At 39.7% G+C, this 18,680-nt stretch overlaps 1 protein-coding gene and 1 pseudogene across 2 annotated transcripts in view; both read left to right on the forward strand.

The window, feature by feature from the left end:
* HDAC8 (histone deacetylase 8) overlaps positions 1–18,680 on the forward strand; it is a 250,574-nt gene that overhangs the window by 142,577 nt on the left and 89,317 nt on the right. The window lies entirely within an intron of this gene.
* LOC115849587 (ADP-ribosylation factor-like protein 4A) lies at positions 6,321–8,231 on the forward strand (annotated as a pseudogene).

Genomic DNA, 18,680 nt, shown 5'->3' on the forward strand with positions numbered 1-18,680 from the left:
ATAGAAATTGGAAACGTGAAGGGATAAGTTAGAGAACTGCTGTGTGTCATCGTAAGACTTAGGTAATGTTTAACTTTGTAAACTATGTGCATGTTATTAAACTATTACTTTGATCAAAATACAAATGAAATAAATAAAAGTTAAGGGTCATATCAAGGTGTACCATGTAATCCTAGTTCAAATGCAATGCCCCCTGGAATAAACTGTTAAAGGAAAACAACAGCTCATGGTACAAGTAAAAAGGTACCTAGCTTTTTAATGGTAGGAGAGCTTTATGGCATTTTTACTTGCCCTTGTCCTACTCCCATCCCAACTGGGCAGCACTCTCGAAAATATGTTCCTAGTGTAGAACCCTGGACCATGGTTCAAGAGGGAAGAGAGTAGACCTTATTTGAAAATTACTGTGTAGATTTATTCTAACCTGTCAGGGGCTACCTGGATGACAGATGCAGGGTACTCATCTCTGTTACACCTAACTTGAAACTCAACTAGGTCATAAAAGTGGTGAGCATTGCTTGAAAACATCGTAATGTAGATGAACAACCCACAGATTCCTGAGGCAAAAGATTGCAGTTTAGACATAAAATAGACAACCTAAGGCCTGGGAGGAAAAGCCAGAGAGAGTATTTCTTTGGAAAATGAAGGCAGTCAAAAGCACCTGTGTATATGGGGAAATGCCCAGGGCATATAGCATGCTCAGAAAAGACCTGAGAAGACCTTAAAGACTGGAAGAGGTGTTTTTTGTCATTTTAAAAAACTCCTGACATTCAAGGAAATCTGTCAAAATGCTAGCAATTCACTAGAAGCTTCAGGCACAAGATCAGTGAATTTGAAGGTAGGAAAATTAAAATTACCCAGTCCAAGGGATAGAAAGAAAAAAAGAATGAAGAAAGGAGAACAGAGCCTAAGGGACCCATGGGACACCATTATGGGAGTCCCAGAAGAAAAAGAGAGAGAGAAAGTCAGAAAGAATGTTTAAAGAAGTAAAGGCCGAAAGCTTCCCAAATTTGATGGAAGACATTATCTACACATCCAAGAAGCTCAATGAATTCCAAGGAGGATAGATGCAATCCACACCAACACTCATTACAATCAAACTCTTGAAAGACAAACAAACAGAATCTTGAAAGCAGCAAAAGAGAAGCAACTAGTCACATACAAGGGATCCTCAATAAGATTAAAAGCTGATTTCTCATCAGAGACCATGTAGGCCAGAAGGTGGTTGGATGACATATTTAAAGCACTGAAAAAAAAAACCTGTCAACTAAGAATTCTATATTCGGCAAAATTCTTCTTCAAAATTGAGGGAGGGGCTTCCCTGGTGGTGCAGTGGTTGAGAGTCCACCTGCCGATGCAGGGGGCACGGGTTCGTACCCTGGTCCGGGAAGATCCCACATGCCGTGGAGCGGCTGGGCCCGTGAGCCATGGCCGCTGAGCCTGCGCGTCCGGAGCCTGTGCTCTGCAACGGGAGAGGCCACAACACTGAGAGGCTCGCGTACCGCAAACAAAAAAAAAAAAGAAAAGAAAAAAAAAAATTGAGGGAGAAATTAAGACATTCCCAGATAAACAAAAGTTGAGGGAGTTTGTTAACACTAGACCTACCTGAGAAAAAATGGGGCAAAAAGAAGTCCTTCAAGTTGAAATGAAAGGACACTAGACAATAACGTGAAGCTATATGAAGAAATAAAGTTCTCTGGTAAAGAGAACTACATGGGCAAACATAAAAGCTAGTATTGCACTTTTGGTTTGTAACTCCACTCTTTCTTTTCTACATGACATAAAAAACAAATGCATAAGAATAATTATAAATCTGTTATTGGGCACACAATATCTAAAGATGTAATTTGTGACAACAACAACATAAGGAAGGGATGGAACTGAATAATAGCAGAGTTTTTATATGCTATTGAAGTTAAGTTGGTATCAATTCAAACTATATTATAATAAATTTAGGATGTTAAATGTAATTCCTATGGTAACTACAAAATAAATGTTCTTTTAATGTACAAATGGAAATGAGAAGAGAATCAAAAAGGTTCACTACAAATAATCAACTAAATACAAAAGAAGACATTAATGTAATAAATGAGGGACAAAGATAGTATAAGAAATGGCAGAAAGCCTTCCTTATTAGCAAACACATTAAATGTAAATTAATTAAAGTGTCCAATTAAAGGCAGAGATTGGGCAGAGTAAATTAAAAAAAGAAACCACGGTGCAACTGTATGCTGTCTATGAGAAATTTACTTTAGATCCAAAGAAATAAGTAGGTTGAAAGTGAAAGAAAGGATGGAAAAAAATATTCCATGCAAATGGTAACCAAAAAGAGCTGAGGTTGGCTTATACTAATATCAGACAAAATCGACTTTATGTCAAAAAGTGTTACAAGAGACAAAGACATTATATATTGATAAAAGGATCAATTCATCAGGAATATATAACAATTATAAACCTATATATACTATACAACAGAGCCCCAAAGTGTAGAAAGCAAACATTTACAGAATTGAGAAGAAAAATAGACAGTTCTACTGTAATAGTTGGAGACTTCAAATACCACTTTCAATAATAGTTAGAACATCTAGACATAAGGGCAATAAGGAAATAGAGAACTTGAATAGCATTATAAACCAATTAGACCAGAAGGATACGTAGAGAGAACATTCCCCCCAACAACAGCAGAATGCACATTCTTTTCAAGTGGACATAGAACATTCCCCAGGATTGACCATATGTTAGGCCACAAAACAAGTTTCAATACATTTAAGAAGATTGAAATCATTCAAACTGTCTTTTGTAACCACAGTGGAATAAAGCTAAAAGAAACAACAACAGAGGGGAAAGTGAGAAGTTCAAAAATATGTGGAAATTAAGCAACACACTCTTAAAACAACTAATGGATCAAAGAAGAAAACACAGTGGAAATGAGAAAATACTTTGCAATGAAAGAAAATGAAAATGCAACATATAAAACTCATGAGATGCAGCAAGAGCCATAATCAGAGGGAAATTTATACCTGTAAATGCCTACATTAAAAAGAAGATTTCAAATCAATAAACTACTTTTACATCTTGAGGAACTAGAAAAAGAAGAGATAACTAAATCCAAAGCTAGCAGAAGAAAGGAAACAACAAAGATTAGAATAGAAATAAATTAAATAGAGGATAGAAAAACAGTACAGAGAATGAACAAACCCAAAAGTTGGTTCTTTGAAAAGAGGAACAATGACTTACCTGGTGGTGCAGTGGTTGAGAATCCGCCTGCCAATGCAGGGAACATGGGTTCAAACCCTGGTATGGGAAGATCCCACATGCTGCAGAGCAGCAAAGCCCATGCACCACAACTACTGAGCCTGTGCTCTATAGCCCATGGGCCATAACTACTGAGCCCATGTGCCACAACTACTGAAGCCCGTGCACATAGAGCCTGTGCTCTGCAGCAAGAGAAGCCACTGCAATGAGAAGCCCACACACTGCAACAAAGAGTAGCCCCCATTCACTACAACTAGAGGAAGCCCACGCACAGCAATGCAGCCAAAACTAAATAAATGAATAATCTTTTTTTAAAAAAAAAGAGCAACAAAATTGACAAACCTTTAGCTAGACTGATAAAGAAAAAAGAGAGAGAGAGAGAAGACACAAATAACTAAATTCAGAAATCAACGGAAGGACATTGGGACTTCCCTGGTGGTCCAGTGGTTAAGAATCTGCCTTACAATGCAGGGGACGCAGGTTCAATCCCTGGTCAGGGAACTAAGATCCCACAGGCCGTGGGGCAACTAGGCCCAAGCACCACAACTACTGAGCCCATGTACCACAACTAGAGAGCCCACATGCTACAACTACAGAGCCCACATGCTCTGGAGCCCACACGCCACAACTAGAGAGCACGCATGTCACAACTACTAGACCCACACACTCTGGAGCCCATGTGCCACAACTAGAGAGAAGCCCGTGAACCACAACAAAGAGCCCACACACCTCAACGAAAGATCCCACATGCGGCAACTAAGACCCAGTGCAGCCATAAATAAATAAATAAATAAATAAATAAATGAAGGACATTATTGCCAAACTTACAGAGATATGTTTTAAGATTATAAGAGAATGCAACTAACAATTGTATGCTAACAAATTAGATTGCCTAGATGATGTGGACAAATTCTAGAAATAAAAAAGTTACCAGAACTGACTCAAGAAGAAATATAGCATCTCAATAGATCTGTAACAAGTAAAATATTTAAATTGAATTAGTAATGAAGAACCTCCCAACAAAGAAAAGTCACAACCAGATGGCTTCACTGGTGAGTTTTACAAAACATTTAAAGAATTAATACCAATTTGCCTCAAACTCTTCCAGATAACTGAATAAGATTGAACACTTCCCAACTCATGCTAGGAGGCCACCATTGCCCTGATACCAAAGCCAGATAAAGACCTAACAAGAAAAGAAAATTACAGCCCCAAATATCTTATGATTATAGATGCAAAAGTCCTTTAACAAAATACTAGGAAATTGAATTCAACTGCATATTAAAATGACCAAGGGGAATTTAACCCAGGTGTGCAAGGATGGTTCAACGTAAGAAAATCAATCAATATAATACATCACATTAAGATAACAAAGGGGAAAAGCTACATGATCATCTCAATTGATGCAGAAAAGGCATTTGACAAAATCCAACACCCACTTATGATAAAAGCATTCAGAATGCCAGGAATAAACAGAAACTCCTGAACATGATAAAGGGCATTTACGAAAAACCTACAGCTAACATAGTCAATGGTAAAAGATGAACACTTTCCCACTAAGATCAGGAATTAAGACAAGACACCCACTTTTACCACTGCTATTATACTAGAATTTCTAGCCAGAGCAATTAGACAAGAAAACAGGAAATAAAAGGCATTAAGTTTGGAATGCAAGTAATAAAACTCTCCCTATTCACAGATGACATGATCATACATATAGAAGATTCCAAAGAATCCACATGAAAGCTACTAGAGCTAATGAACAAACTCAGCAATTTTGCTGGTTACAATACACACACAAAATCAAATGTGTTTTTATACACCAGCAATAAACAATCCAAAACTTTTTAAGAAAGCAATTCCATATAGCATCCCAAAGAATAAAGTACCCAAGAATAAATTTAACCAAGGAGGTGAATGACTGGTACATTGAAAATTACAAAATATTTGCTGAAGGAAATTAAGGAAGACCTAAATAAATGGAACAGCATCCTGTATTCACGGATTATAAGACTTAATATTGTTAATATGTCAGTACTGCCCAAAGCAGCCTATAGATTCACTGTAATACCTGTCAAAATCTCAACAGCCTTTTTTTTGCAGAAATGAAAAGGCCAATCCTCAAATTCATATGGAATCTCAAGAGGCCCCAAATAACCAAAACAATCTTGAAAAAGAACAAAGTTATAGGACTCACTTCCCAATTTCAAAACTTACTACAGTGCTACAGTAATCAAAACAGTGTGGTATTGGCAGAAGGACAAGCATATAGACCAATGATATAGAATTGTAAGTCCAGAAATAAACCCATACATCTATGGCCAATTGATTTTCAACAAAGATGCCAAATTCATTTAATGGGGAAAGAATTATCTCTTCAACAAATGGTGCTTGGACAACTGGATATCCACATGCAAGACAATGAAGTTGGACTCCCTACCACACACCATATGCAAAAATTAACTCAAAATAGATCACCAGTCTAAATATAAGACCTAAAACCATAAAATTCTTGAAGAAAACATAAAACATAAATCTTCATGACCTTGGAATTGGCAGTGGATTCTTAGACATGACAACAAGAGAAAAAATAGATGAATTTGACTTATAAAAATTTTAAACTATTGTGGATCAAAATACATTATCAAGAAAGTGAAAAGAAAATCTATAGAATGGGAGAAAATATTTGCAAATCATCTAATAAGGATTTAATATTCATAATATATAAAAAACTCCTAAGCTCAACAAGAAGACAAATAACCCATTTGAAAAATTGGCAGGCTGGGTGCGGAGCGGTGAGGTGAAGGGATCGTGCTGCAGGGACAGCAGGCCTTCCCCGGCAGCTGCCGCAGGTCAGATCATTCACTCCTGTGGGCTGGCGCAGCCACAGGGAGCACCCTCTGGCCAGCGGACAAAGGGTTAAACACACCAGCGGTGACCGCGGGCTGGATGTGAGAACCTCGGCACGGTGTCTGCACTGCAGGTGCACCCAGGTGGGCGGAGCGAGCCGGCTGGCGGTGACGTGACCGACCGGCCGAGGCTCCCCTTCCCCTGCAGGGGTCGCTCGGCTCCTCCACAGGTGCCCTCTTTTCTAACTTGAAGGCAAAAGGTGGTGCCTGTGGACCGAGGGAGAGCCTGGCTCTGCCATGCTGGGAGCGGCAGTTACTCTCACCAGTTAGGGCGCAGGGGCGCGTGTGGCATGGACGCGCTGACACAGGTGACCAATGGGATTGGGGCTCGGGGGTGGGCCACGTGGAGTGGGTGTGGTCATAGTCTGGAGCCACGGTTTCTAGTGAGGCAACCACCAGAGTTGCGTGGAGAGCTAAGCTGAGTGGCGGTGGGGTGCTTCTCTGCCCCCAAGTAGAAAAGCCTACCAATGCTTTCTCATTTGGATCCAGGCTCCAATTCGGGAGTCTGGTAGCTGGATCCCCTAGGAAGAAGAGTTCTCAAGCAGTAAGAAGAAAGCCTTTCAGTTTGGAACACTTCTTTGCAGATGGAAATGGGGAATGGATTGTCAGACCAGACTTTGATCCTGTCCAGCCTGCCTTCATTTCAGTCCTTCCACATTGTCATTATGGGTTTGGACTCTGCTGGAAAGACAACTGTGTTATACAGGCTGCAGTTCAATGAAATTGTAATACTGTACCTACCAAAGGATTTAACATGGAAAAAATTAAGGTAACCTTGGGAAATTCTAAAAGTAACTTTTCACTTCTGGGATGTAGGTGGTCAGGAGAAATTAAGGCCACTGTGGAAGTCATATACCAGATGCGCAGATGGCATTGTGTTTGTTGTGGACTCTGTTGATGTTGAAAGGATGGAAGAAGCCAAAACTGAACTTCATAAAATAACTAGGATATCAGAAAATCAAGGAGTTCCTGTGCTTATAGTTGCTAAAAAACAAGACCTGAGGAACTCATTTTCTCTCTCAGAAATTGAGAAATTGTTAGCAATGAGTGAACTGAGCTCATCAACTCCCTGGCATTTTCAGCCCACCTGTGCAATCATAGGTGATGGACTGAAGGAAGGACTTGAGAAACTACATGATATGATAATTAAAAGAAGAAAAATTTTGCAGCAGCAGAAAAAGAAAAGATGAATGGTGATAACCTTTTAGGTCTGTGTGGAGTTGGTTTTCTGTGGTCTGATTTTGACAAATGGAAGAGTGTCGACAGCCTGGTTTGCCTGCCTGCCCTCCTGGATGCTGTTAAAGCTTTGTTTGGTTGAACAATCAGATGTCCAACTCTGTTGCCTTGTGGAAGATGAGTAAATACAGTGCTTCTTAAAATGGCCTCTTCTCCCTACCCCACAAATCTTTTGGTACTACCATTTTGGGAAGCCAAACAAAGATATAAAATTGACCAGAAAACAGCTGTGGAAATTTGACCTGAAGTTAGTGAAATAAAACTTTGAAGAGTGTCAGCCTAAAAAAAAAAAAAAAAAATTGGCAATGCACAGAAATCTCTTGCATTCCTATACACTAATGATGAAAAATCTGAAAGAGAAATTAAGGAAACACTCACATATACCATTGCAACAAAGAGAATAAAATACCTAGGAATAAACTACCTAAGGAGACAAAAGACCTGTACGCAGAAAACTAAGACACTGATGAAAGAAATTAAAGATGATACAAACAGATCAAGAGATATACCATGTTCTTGGCTTGGAAGAATCAACATTGTGAAAATGACTATACTACCCAAAGCTATCTACAGATTCAATGCAATCCCTATCAAACTACCAATGGCATTTTTCATAGAACTAGAACAAAAGTTTCACAATTTGTATGGAAACACAAAAGACCCCGAATAACAAAAGCAATCTTGAGAAACAGAAATGGAGCTGGAAGAATCAGGCTCCCTGACTTCAGACTATACTACAAAGCTACAGTAATCAAGACAGTATAGTACTGGCACAAAAACAGAAATATAGATCAATGGAACAGGATAGAAAGCCCAGAGATAAACCCACGCACATATGGTCACCTTATTTTTGATAAAGGAGGCAAGAATATACAATGGAGAAAAGACAGCCTCTTCAATAAGTGATGCTGGGAAAACTGGACAGCTACATGTAAAATAATGAAATTAGAACACTCCCTAACACCATACACAAAAGTAAACTGAAAATGGGTTAAAGACCTAAAGGTAAGGCCAGAAAGTATTAAACTCTTAGAGGAAAACATAGGCAGAACACTCTATGACATAAATCACAGCAAGATCCTTTTTGACCCACCTCCTAGAGCAATGGAAATAAAAACAAACAAATGGGACCTAATGAAACTTAACACCTTTTGCACAGCAAAGGAAACCATAAACAAGACGAAAAGACAACCCTCAGAATGGGAGAAAATATTTGCAAATGAAGCAACTGACAAAGGATTAATCTCCAAAATTTACAAGCAGCTCATGCAGCTCAATATCAAAAAAACAAACAACCCAATCCAAAAATGGGCAAAAGACCTAAATAGACATTTCTCCAAAGAAGATATACAGATAGCCAACAAGCACATGAAAGAATGCTCAACATCATTAATCATTAGAGAAATGCAAGTCAAAACTACAGTGACGTATCACCTCACACCAATCATAATGGCCATCATCAAAAAATCTGTAAACAATAAATGCTGGAGAGGATGTGGAGAAAAGGGAACCCTCTTTCACTGTTGGTGGGAATGTAAATTGATACAGCCACTATGGAGAAGAGTAGGGAGGTTCCTTAAAAAACTAAAAATAGAACTACCATACGACCCAGCAATCCCACTACTGGGCATATACCCTGAGAAAACCATAATTCAAAAAGAGGCATGTACCACAATGTTCACTGCAGCTCTTTTTACAACAGCCAGGCCATGGAAACAACCTAAGTGTCAGTTGACAGATGAATGGATAAAGAAGATGTGGCACATATATACAATGGAATATTACTCAGCCATAATAGGAAACGAAATTGAGTTATTTGTAGTGACATGGATGGACCTAGTGTCTGTCATACAGAGTGAAGTAAGTCAGAAAGAGAAAAACAAATACCATATGCTAGCACATATATATGGAATCTGAAAAAAAAATGGTTCTGAAGAACCTAGGGGCAGGACAGGAATGAAGACACAGATGTAGAGAATGGACTTGAGGACATGGGGAGGGGGAAGGGTAAGCTGGGGCGAAGTGAGAGAGTGGCATGGACTTATATATACTACCAAATGTAAAATAGATAACTAGTGGGAAGCAGCCACATAGCACAGGGAGATCAGCTCAGTGCTTTGTGACCACCTAGAGGGGTGGGATAGGGAGGGTGGGAGGGAAGGAGACGCAAGAGGGAGGAGATATGGGGATATATGTATATGTATAGCTGATTCTCTTTGTTATAAAGCAGAAACTAACACACCATTGTAAAGCAATTATACTCCAATAAAGATGTTTAAAAAAAATTGGCAAAGGAATTAAATAGACATTTCTCCAGAGAAGATTTACAAATGGCCAATGAGCTCATGAAAAGATGCTCAACATCATTAGTTATTAGGGAACTGCAAATCAAAACCTCAATGAGAAACCACTTTACTGGGATAACTATAATTTTTAAAATGAAAATAGCAGGTGTTACTGGGGATGTGGAGAAATTGGAACTCTTGTAAATTGCCACTGGGAATGTAAAATGGCACAGCCACTGTGGATAACAGTTTGGTGGTTCCTCAAAAAGTTCAGTATAGAATTACCATATGACCCAGCAGTTACACTCCAAGTTATATACCCAAAAGAACTGAAAACAGGGACTTAAACAGATACTTGTATTTGGTGTTTACTGTAGCATTATTCACAATAGGCAAAAGGTGAAATAGCTCAAATGTCCATCAGTAGGTGAATGGATAAACAAAACGTGGTATATCCATACAATGAAATACTATTTGGCCATAGAAAGAAATGATGTTCTGATATAAGCTATGACATGGATGAACCTTGAAAGCGTTATGCCAAGTGAAATAATCCAGGCACAAAAGGACAAATATTATATAGTTCCACTTACACAAAATATCTACAATAGGCAAATTCATATAGACAGAAAGTAGGTTAGAAGTTACCAGGGATTGGGGGAAGGGGGAATGGGGAGTTATTGCTTAATGGGTGCAGAATTTCTATTTGGGGTGATAGAAAAGTTTTGGAATAGATAGTGGTGATGATTGCACAATACTGTGAATGTACTTAATACACTGAATATTCTACTTAAAATGGTTGCAATGGCATATTTTATGTTTTATATACTTTATCACAATGATATTAAAATTTTAAAAATAAAGATAGACCACATCGTGGACCACAAAGAAATCTCAGCAAATTTAAAATAAGGAAATCAAACAGGGTATATTTTCTGACCAAAATAGAATCAAACAAATTAATAAAGGATAATAGGATAATCTCCAAACATTTAGATACTTAAAAAACACACTCCTGAATAATCCATTTGTCAAAAAGCAAATTTCATGGAGAATCACAAATTACATTTAAATGATTTAAAATGAAAATAAAACATACCAAAATTTGTGGGACACAGCTAAATCAGTGCTGAGAGGGGAATTTACAGCACCAAATCCTAAAAAAAAAAAAGGATAATCTCAAATCAATAATTTAAGTTGCCACCTTAACATACTAGGTAGAGCAAATTAAATGAAACTGAAAACAATAATAATATAGAAAATGAAACAGAAAGGTGGTTCTCTGAAAATGTCAGTAAAATTGACAGATCTCTAGCAGGACTGACAAATTTAAAAACGGAGAAGACATAAATTGCCAAAATCAAGAGTGAAGTGGGGTATCACCACAAACCCTACAGACATCAAAAGGGTAATAACAGAATACATCTAACAACTCTACACACATAAACTTGACAAGTTAAATAAAATGAACTGCTTCCTCAAAAACCACATACTACTGCAACTCGCCAAATATGAAATTATTTGAATAACCTATAACTATTAAGGAAATTGAATTTGTATTTGAAAACTCCCAAAAAGAACGCTCCAGGCCTAGATGGTTTCACTGGAGGATTCTACCAAATGTTTAAAGAAGAATTCAAACCAAATCTAAATCTTTCCAGAAAATAGAAGAGGAAGAAACACTTCACAACTCATTTCATTAAACCAGTGTTATCCTGATACCAAAACCAGACAAAGACAGTACAAAAAAAGGAAAACTACAGACCAGTATCTCTGCTCTGTGCATTCCATAGCTGAAAGACATAACAAGCAGCATCTGAGGAGCATACAAAACAAAAAGGAAAAAATAAAACTGTCCCTATTTGCAAATGACATTATTGTCTACAATACAATCCCAAGGAATCTACAAAAACCTCCTAGAACTAATAAATGTTTTCAACAAGGTCTCAGGATACAAGATTGACATACAAAAATCAATTGTATTTCTATGTACTACCCATGAGCACATGGAAACCAAAATTTAAAATACAATGCAATTTATAATCAGCTTTTAAAAAATGAAATACTTAGGTGTAAATCTAACAAAGAATATACCAGGGCTTCCCTGGTGGCACAGTGGTTGAGAGTCCGCCTGCCGATGCAGGGGACACGGGTTCGTGCCCCAGTCCGGGAAGATCCCACATGCCGTGGAGCGGCTGGGCCCGTGAGCCATGGCCACTGAGCCTGCGCGTCCGGAGCCTGTGCTCCGCAATGGGAGAGGCCACAACACTGAGAGGCCCGCGTATTGCAATATATATATATATATATATATATATACACACACACATACCAGACTTGTATGTTAAAACTACAAAACCCTGATGAAAGATATCAAAGATCTACATTCATGCAAAGACATACCGTGTTCATGGATTAGAAGACTCCACGTAGTAAAGATGTCAATTCTTTCCAGATTTATGTACAAGTTTAAAATAATTCCTATCAAAATTCCAGTATGTTTTTTGAAAATATAGACAAGATTATTATTAAATTTATATGGAAAAACAAAGGAACTAGAATAGCTAAAACAATTTTATAAAAGAAGGATGAAGTGGGAGGAATCACTTTACCAATTTTGAGATTTAATATATAGGTACAGTAATCAAGACTGTGTGGTATTGGCAAAGGAATAAACACATCAAAGAGCAGAATAGAGATCCCAGAAACAGACCCGCACAAATACAGCCAACTGATTTTTGACTAAGGTCCAAAAGCAATTCAATGGAGGAAAGACAGCCTTTTCAATAAATAGTGCTGGTGCAGTTGAACTTCCATCAGCAAATTGGTAAATTTAGTTTAAGAAAAAGTAGAAATCTATTTTACTGTTTTTGCAGCTTCTCTTTAGATTTGAAAATTTTCAAAATAAAAAAATTGGGGAAGAGACATATAAAATATATTGCAATTATATTTATTTACAATGGAAGATATACCTGTTGGGTAACCACAATAGTCTTATCTACTCCAAGGGCATTTCTTTCCCAGGATCAAGGGACCTAGGAAACTGAATTAGTAAGTCAGAAGGTTACTTGATGAGCATGGAATCAGAGTGAAGGAAGTGACTGTTTCATAATTGAGTCTACATCCTTAGGGACCACAATATGTGTGTCTGTCATATACGTGGTCTACCCAGCTCCCTCTGCTCTCCAGCCACTGCACAAATGTACACACTTCCCTCTCCCATCCCTTCCTGTCCCTCTGCATAGTGAGGAGTGGGGGGTGCTGGACAAACAGTAATATATCTTCACTCTCTAATCCCTCTTTTTCAAATAACTCGTACACCACCTCTCTGTAGCACCTTATTCTTCAGAGAGTTTACAGTAAAACTGATTAGATTGCAGCTTTCTTCGAGTACATTCCAGTCTTGCAGATATGCCCTGATCACCTTGATTACACTTGGATATTTCCCAGGTCTCCATCAGCAACACATCTACAACCATGTCTTTGTGTTATTTCACTCTCAGAATCATTCTGAGCCTATCTCCAAATTCCGGGTCACCTTACTGCAGCCTAGACTCTGACTACACTTATTTCTTTAGTTTGATTTATTTTGCCAAGGTCCCATCATAGACAGATTTTTTTTCAAGGTGTTGACAATATTACTGCTTCTTTTGGTGTCTTTGCCACTGCTCTACAAATGTATTTTTGCAAACAGTATGAGCTAAAGAAGGTATAATAGATGAAATGATAAAATTAGATTTTTTATATATATATATGAAAGTGCTTTGAAAGTTAAAAGCACTGAACAAGTATAAGAGATGATTATTGCTGTAATTTAATAGGTAAAGCCACTGGCTGCTTCAGGCCAGCCCTCATAGGAGAGGAGCACTTGAGGATACTCCAGCCAGTCTGCTCTGTAGTTTTTCCACCTCACATTTCTCTCCCATTTTCAGTCACATGATGATTAAGTCTCTGGGGAATGAATCATGCTACCAAAGCCACAGAGACTGATTTATAAAGCAGACCTCAAGGTGGTCATTTATAATGAGCAGTATATTAGGCAAGACAAGACTTTGATCAACAGCATAAAGGCCCTCCTGGCTGGTGGGTCGTCCCAGTCAAGAAACCAGTTATACACCATAAAGCTGCTCAGCAAACACCTAATTAGAACAAAAGGAATTGGATAGTCTCCAGAGTTTTGTTCTTCTTTTAATCAAGCCTAGGTACCTGAGAAATTGCCCTTCTCCATACTAGGAATAGTTCTGTCTACAGAAGCAAAGACGCCATTGTCCAAAAATAGACAGTCCTCTCCATGGTCGTTCCTGGAGATGCACTGACAGATTTTCTCTTGTTCACCCATCTCACTTTGCCAGTCATCTAAGTACCTGTCTTTACAGCATTACCTCGAGACAATCATGTTACAATTTTTGACATTACAGTTTACCTTAACATTAGTAACATTTTAGGGTGGTCATTTCTTGACACCTTAATATCTCCGTTTTGCAATATACAACAGGTTACCATGGCAGGCAGTCCCCATTGTTTACCACTTCAAAATGTGCTCATCCAACAGTGCCACAAAGAAACTTATGCTTCACTTCTTAAACTTTTTCATCTTTTTCCCCATCTGCCAAATAGCCAAAGTGCACTCTAGTGCCTTTAGGATATTACCAAAAGCCAGTCTGTTGCTTTGGTGCAAAAGTGTGGGTGCTACCTGAAGGCAAAAAGGAATACCTGCAGGTCTGTACCCAGCACCAACTGGGAACCAGAAATCTAGTCTGCTAAAGTTCAAAGGGAATGGAGAAACCTGAAGCTTAGAAAAGATAAATGATTCAATAAAATAGTATATATGAAAGTGCCTAGCGCAGGCCCTCAATAATAGTTAGGAAAAAGAAATGAGCAAATTGTCCAAGGTCTCCCAAATAGTGAGTGGTAGGGCCAAAACCCACGTAGTTGTTTCCCCACTAACACAGTGCCTCAAAAGTCATCTTGAAAAATATTTTGCTTTCCATCCTACTTTTCAGAAGTATTTTGTGGGGAAGAGCAGAGAGAAGCATCTGCTCGTATTTCATTGTAGACTGGAACTTGTTGACTTCAGCGTCAGAGTAACTTTCTCTGAAGCCTTCCCTGAGCCCCTTCTTGTTAGCCCCAGCGCCCTTTGATTAAATTCTGCCTTTTATTATCACTTGCACTTCCTTCTCTCCTATTTCTGGCCTCCTGAATATAAACTCTTGAAGTGTCCACTCATCTTTATACGTCTCACAGTGAGGCCCAGCGTAGAGTCTGGCATATAGTAAGTACTCAACAAATTTCTGGTAATTTGAATTGAGTTCCATTAGCTGCAGCTTCTGTGATTCTCCATGATTTTTTGCCTGAGCTCTCTGTCTCCTGTCTCAATTCCTTTTAACAGTTTTTACTACGAGCTGGGTGAAACTAGTTATGCTATCCTCACGATTCCACGGAACTCTTTTCAAAATCTTTTCCTCCATTTTTCTTCACAACTCCATTTTTGGTGAACTCTGCTTCCATCACCCCTTTCATTCATTCATTCACTCATTCACTCACTCACAAATGCCCAGTGAAGTAGACAGAGGGGCCCTACCTTTTAGAACTTGTAGTCTCCTGGGAGATCAGCAGTAAACAAGTAATAAAATAATTACAGATTGTGATAAGTGCTAAGGAAATAAACAGATGATACCGAGATCAGGACTGACCTCTCTGAGGGGATCAAATCTAGGTCTGACGTACCAAAGCCATGAAGAACCCAGCCAGACAAAGCTGCATTTCAGGGAACAGCATGTGAAAAGGTAGGAAAGAGCTGGATATGCTCAAGAAAAAGCAGAAAGGTTGTGCGACTGGGGTGTATTGAGTGAGGTGAGGGGGGTGGGATGAGGTCAGAGAGGCAGGCAGGAGCCACACTATGTAGGAGACTTGTAGGCTGAGGTAAGGAGTGTAATCTGACTCTAATTGTAGTGGGGGTCAAAGAGTTTTTAAGCAGAGGAGTAACGTAAGCGAACTGACATTTTTAGAAGATGGTGCTGACTGCTGTGTGGAGACCACATAGTGTGGGGACAAGAGAGGGTGCAGAGACCACTGTCCAGGCTAATAGACTGGTCCAGCTGAGGACTGCTGGGGCCTGGACTAGGGTGGTGGCAGTGAAGATGGTGTGATTCAAGAAATATTTTTGAAGTAGAATTGAAGGATTCTGGATTTGCCGATAATTTGAATGGGGAACCTCTTTGTTTTACTCTTTAGGAAGGTAAGGCACAGGAAGACTAAGTTAATAGGGAATAATTTTTGTGCTGTAACTGAACCCTGATTTCCTAACTGCTGGTCTCGTGTTCTTCCTGTGCATTACTCTGCTTTTCATAATCTTCAGCAATTCTCACTACCTTTGTGTCTTCTCCCAAATGCAATCATTCACCAAATCCAGCCCCCTCCTTTTCTGTGCCCCCTGAATCTCCTGCCTGCACTTGCCATGCCCATTCTGCTCTGGGTTATTGTGACTGCCTTCTGGCTGGCCTTGCTGCCTCCTTCCAGCCTTGCAGTGCAGGTCATTTTTCATGGCTTCGCTTCAACCATGTCTCTAATAACTCTCCAGCAACTCCCTACTCATTCAAATGAAAATCCAGACTTTGGGCAGTGGCTTCATAGCACTTCCCCAGCTAGGTCCACCCAACCCTTCCTGTTTGCTCTCGTCTCCCATTATAACCCAGCCCGCATCTTCAATTTTAGTCTTTTTGTGGCTACCCCTCCCAGCTCTGAGCTATTAGGCCAGCTGCTTTGTGTATGAAATTCCCCTCTTTTGCTCTTTCTTCTTGACTAGCAAGTCATAGATTTTTCCTGAATCATTTCAGTCATTCATTCTTTATTTCACCAAATAATAATTGAGTACCTCTTTTGGGCCTGACACTACTAGCTACTAGGCATGAAAAAATCAGTAGAGATGGTACCTGCCCTCAAGCAGCTTGGAGTCTGTTGGGGGAGGCAGATCTGTAATCAAATAATCACGATGTGTTGTATTAAGTGGCACAGGGGCTATAGATACAGAACGCTGGAGCTACACACAAGAAGTAGCAACAGACTCTACTGAGGGAAACAAGAAAGGCTTCACAGAGGAGGTGGCATTTGAATTGAGTAGAAAGGTATATAAGTATTTTTGAAGGTGAAGAGAAAGAGTAAGGGCATTTCTGGAAGAAAGAATCCGTTGTTATTTGATAATCATAATAGCTAGCAGGTACTGCTTTTTCAGGTATATATATATACTTGTGATAGGGTGGCATATGCTGGGATTATAGTGACAGGTTCAGTACGGCTAGAGCATGGGAGACATAAAAAAGCATATTGGAAAATGAGAATAGAAGGAGAGATTGGGACAAGATTCTACAAGCAGTAGGAGCCAGGAGAGATTTTTTTTTTTTTTTTTTGGCTGTGTTGGGTCTTCATTGTTGTGTGCAGGCTTTCTCTAGTTGCAGCGAGTGGGGGCTACTCTTCGTTGTGATGCATGGGCTTCTCATTGCAGTGGCTCCTCTTGTTTCAGAGCACAGGCTCTAGGCATGCGGGCTTCAGTAGTTGTGGCTCACGGGCTGTAGAGCACAGGCTCAGTAGTTGTGGCGCATGGGCTTAGTTGCTCTGCAGCATGTGGGATCTTCCTGGACCAGGGCTCGAACCCATGTCCCCTGCATTGGCAGACAGATTCTTAACCACTACACCACCAGGGAAGTCCCCAGGAGAGATCTTTAAAAGAGGGAGTGGCAGGCTTCCCTGGTGGTGCAGTGGTTGAGAGTCCGCCTGCCAATGCAGGGGACACGGGTTCGTGCCCCGGTCCGGGAAGATCCCACATGCTGTGGAGCAACTAGGCCCGTGAGCCATGGCCGCTGAGCCTGTGCGTCCGGAGCCTGTGCTCCGCAATGGGAGAGGCCACAACAGTGAGAGGCCCGCGTACCACAAAAAAAAAAAAAAAAAAGAGGGAGTGGCATGATCAGTTTTGGAACTGTGGCAGCTACAGTTGGTACACAGGTTATAGAACCATGGAGGTGATTACAGAGGTCACGTGAGAGATGAAAGCTTCAACCAGGGTGAAGGCAGAGGGAACAGAGAAGAGGACATATCTACACACTAAGACTGACAGGGTTGGGAGTCTGATTGGACATAGTGGAGTGGGAAAAAGCAGAATCAGGAGATGACTCCAAGATTTCTAACAGGATACCAATAAGTGGGATAGAGAACAGAAGAGGAGAAAGGGTTTAAGACAGAAGATCACGAGTTTATTTGGAGCAATCTGAGTTTGAGTCACCAATCAGCATACAAGTAGAAAAGTCCAGGAAGCAAATGGGTACAAAAGTGTGGTGCTCAGAAGAAAGCTTGCCACTCAGCATCTAAAAATTCATCCATTCTCTAAGCGCTATATCTCTTCCTGTGTATTCTGAGTGTTATGCTAATTGTACACTTGTCTACCCTAAAAATCAGGGGTCCTCCTCAGTATGAAGCTTATGTCCTTGCAGTAGCCTACAAGACCCAGCATGGTCTGCCCTCTATCACCTCTCTGACCTCATTTCCTACTGCTCTGTCCTCCACCACACTGTCCTGCTTGCTGTTCTTAGAAGGTATCAGGCACAAGGCACACTCCCACTTCAATATTTTGCACTGGATGTTTCCTCTGCTTAGAATGCTTTACTGTGGATGATCACATGACTAACTCCTTCAAGTCTTTGCTCAGTTGCAACTTTTTCAATGAGACTTACCCTGACCACCATATTTAATACTATAGTTGCCCATCCCCACTCCCTGACCACTCACACTTTTTTTTCACCAATAGCACTAATCATCTGCTAACATACAGTGTAATTTACTTATGTATTATGTTTATTGTTTATCAACTCTGTCTCTCCTCTAAAATGTAAGCTTCTTGAGGGCAGAGATTTTTTTCTTTTATTCACTAATATATGTCAAGCACCTAAAACAGTGCTTGGAGCATGATAAACACTCAGTATATATTTATATTTGTTGAATAAATGAATGA

This window comes from Globicephala melas, chromosome X (genome assembly GCF_963455315.2).
Source record: "Globicephala melas chromosome X, mGloMel1.2, whole genome shotgun sequence".
In the NCBI taxonomy this organism is placed as follows: domain Eukaryota; kingdom Metazoa; phylum Chordata; class Mammalia; order Artiodactyla; family Delphinidae; genus Globicephala; species Globicephala melas.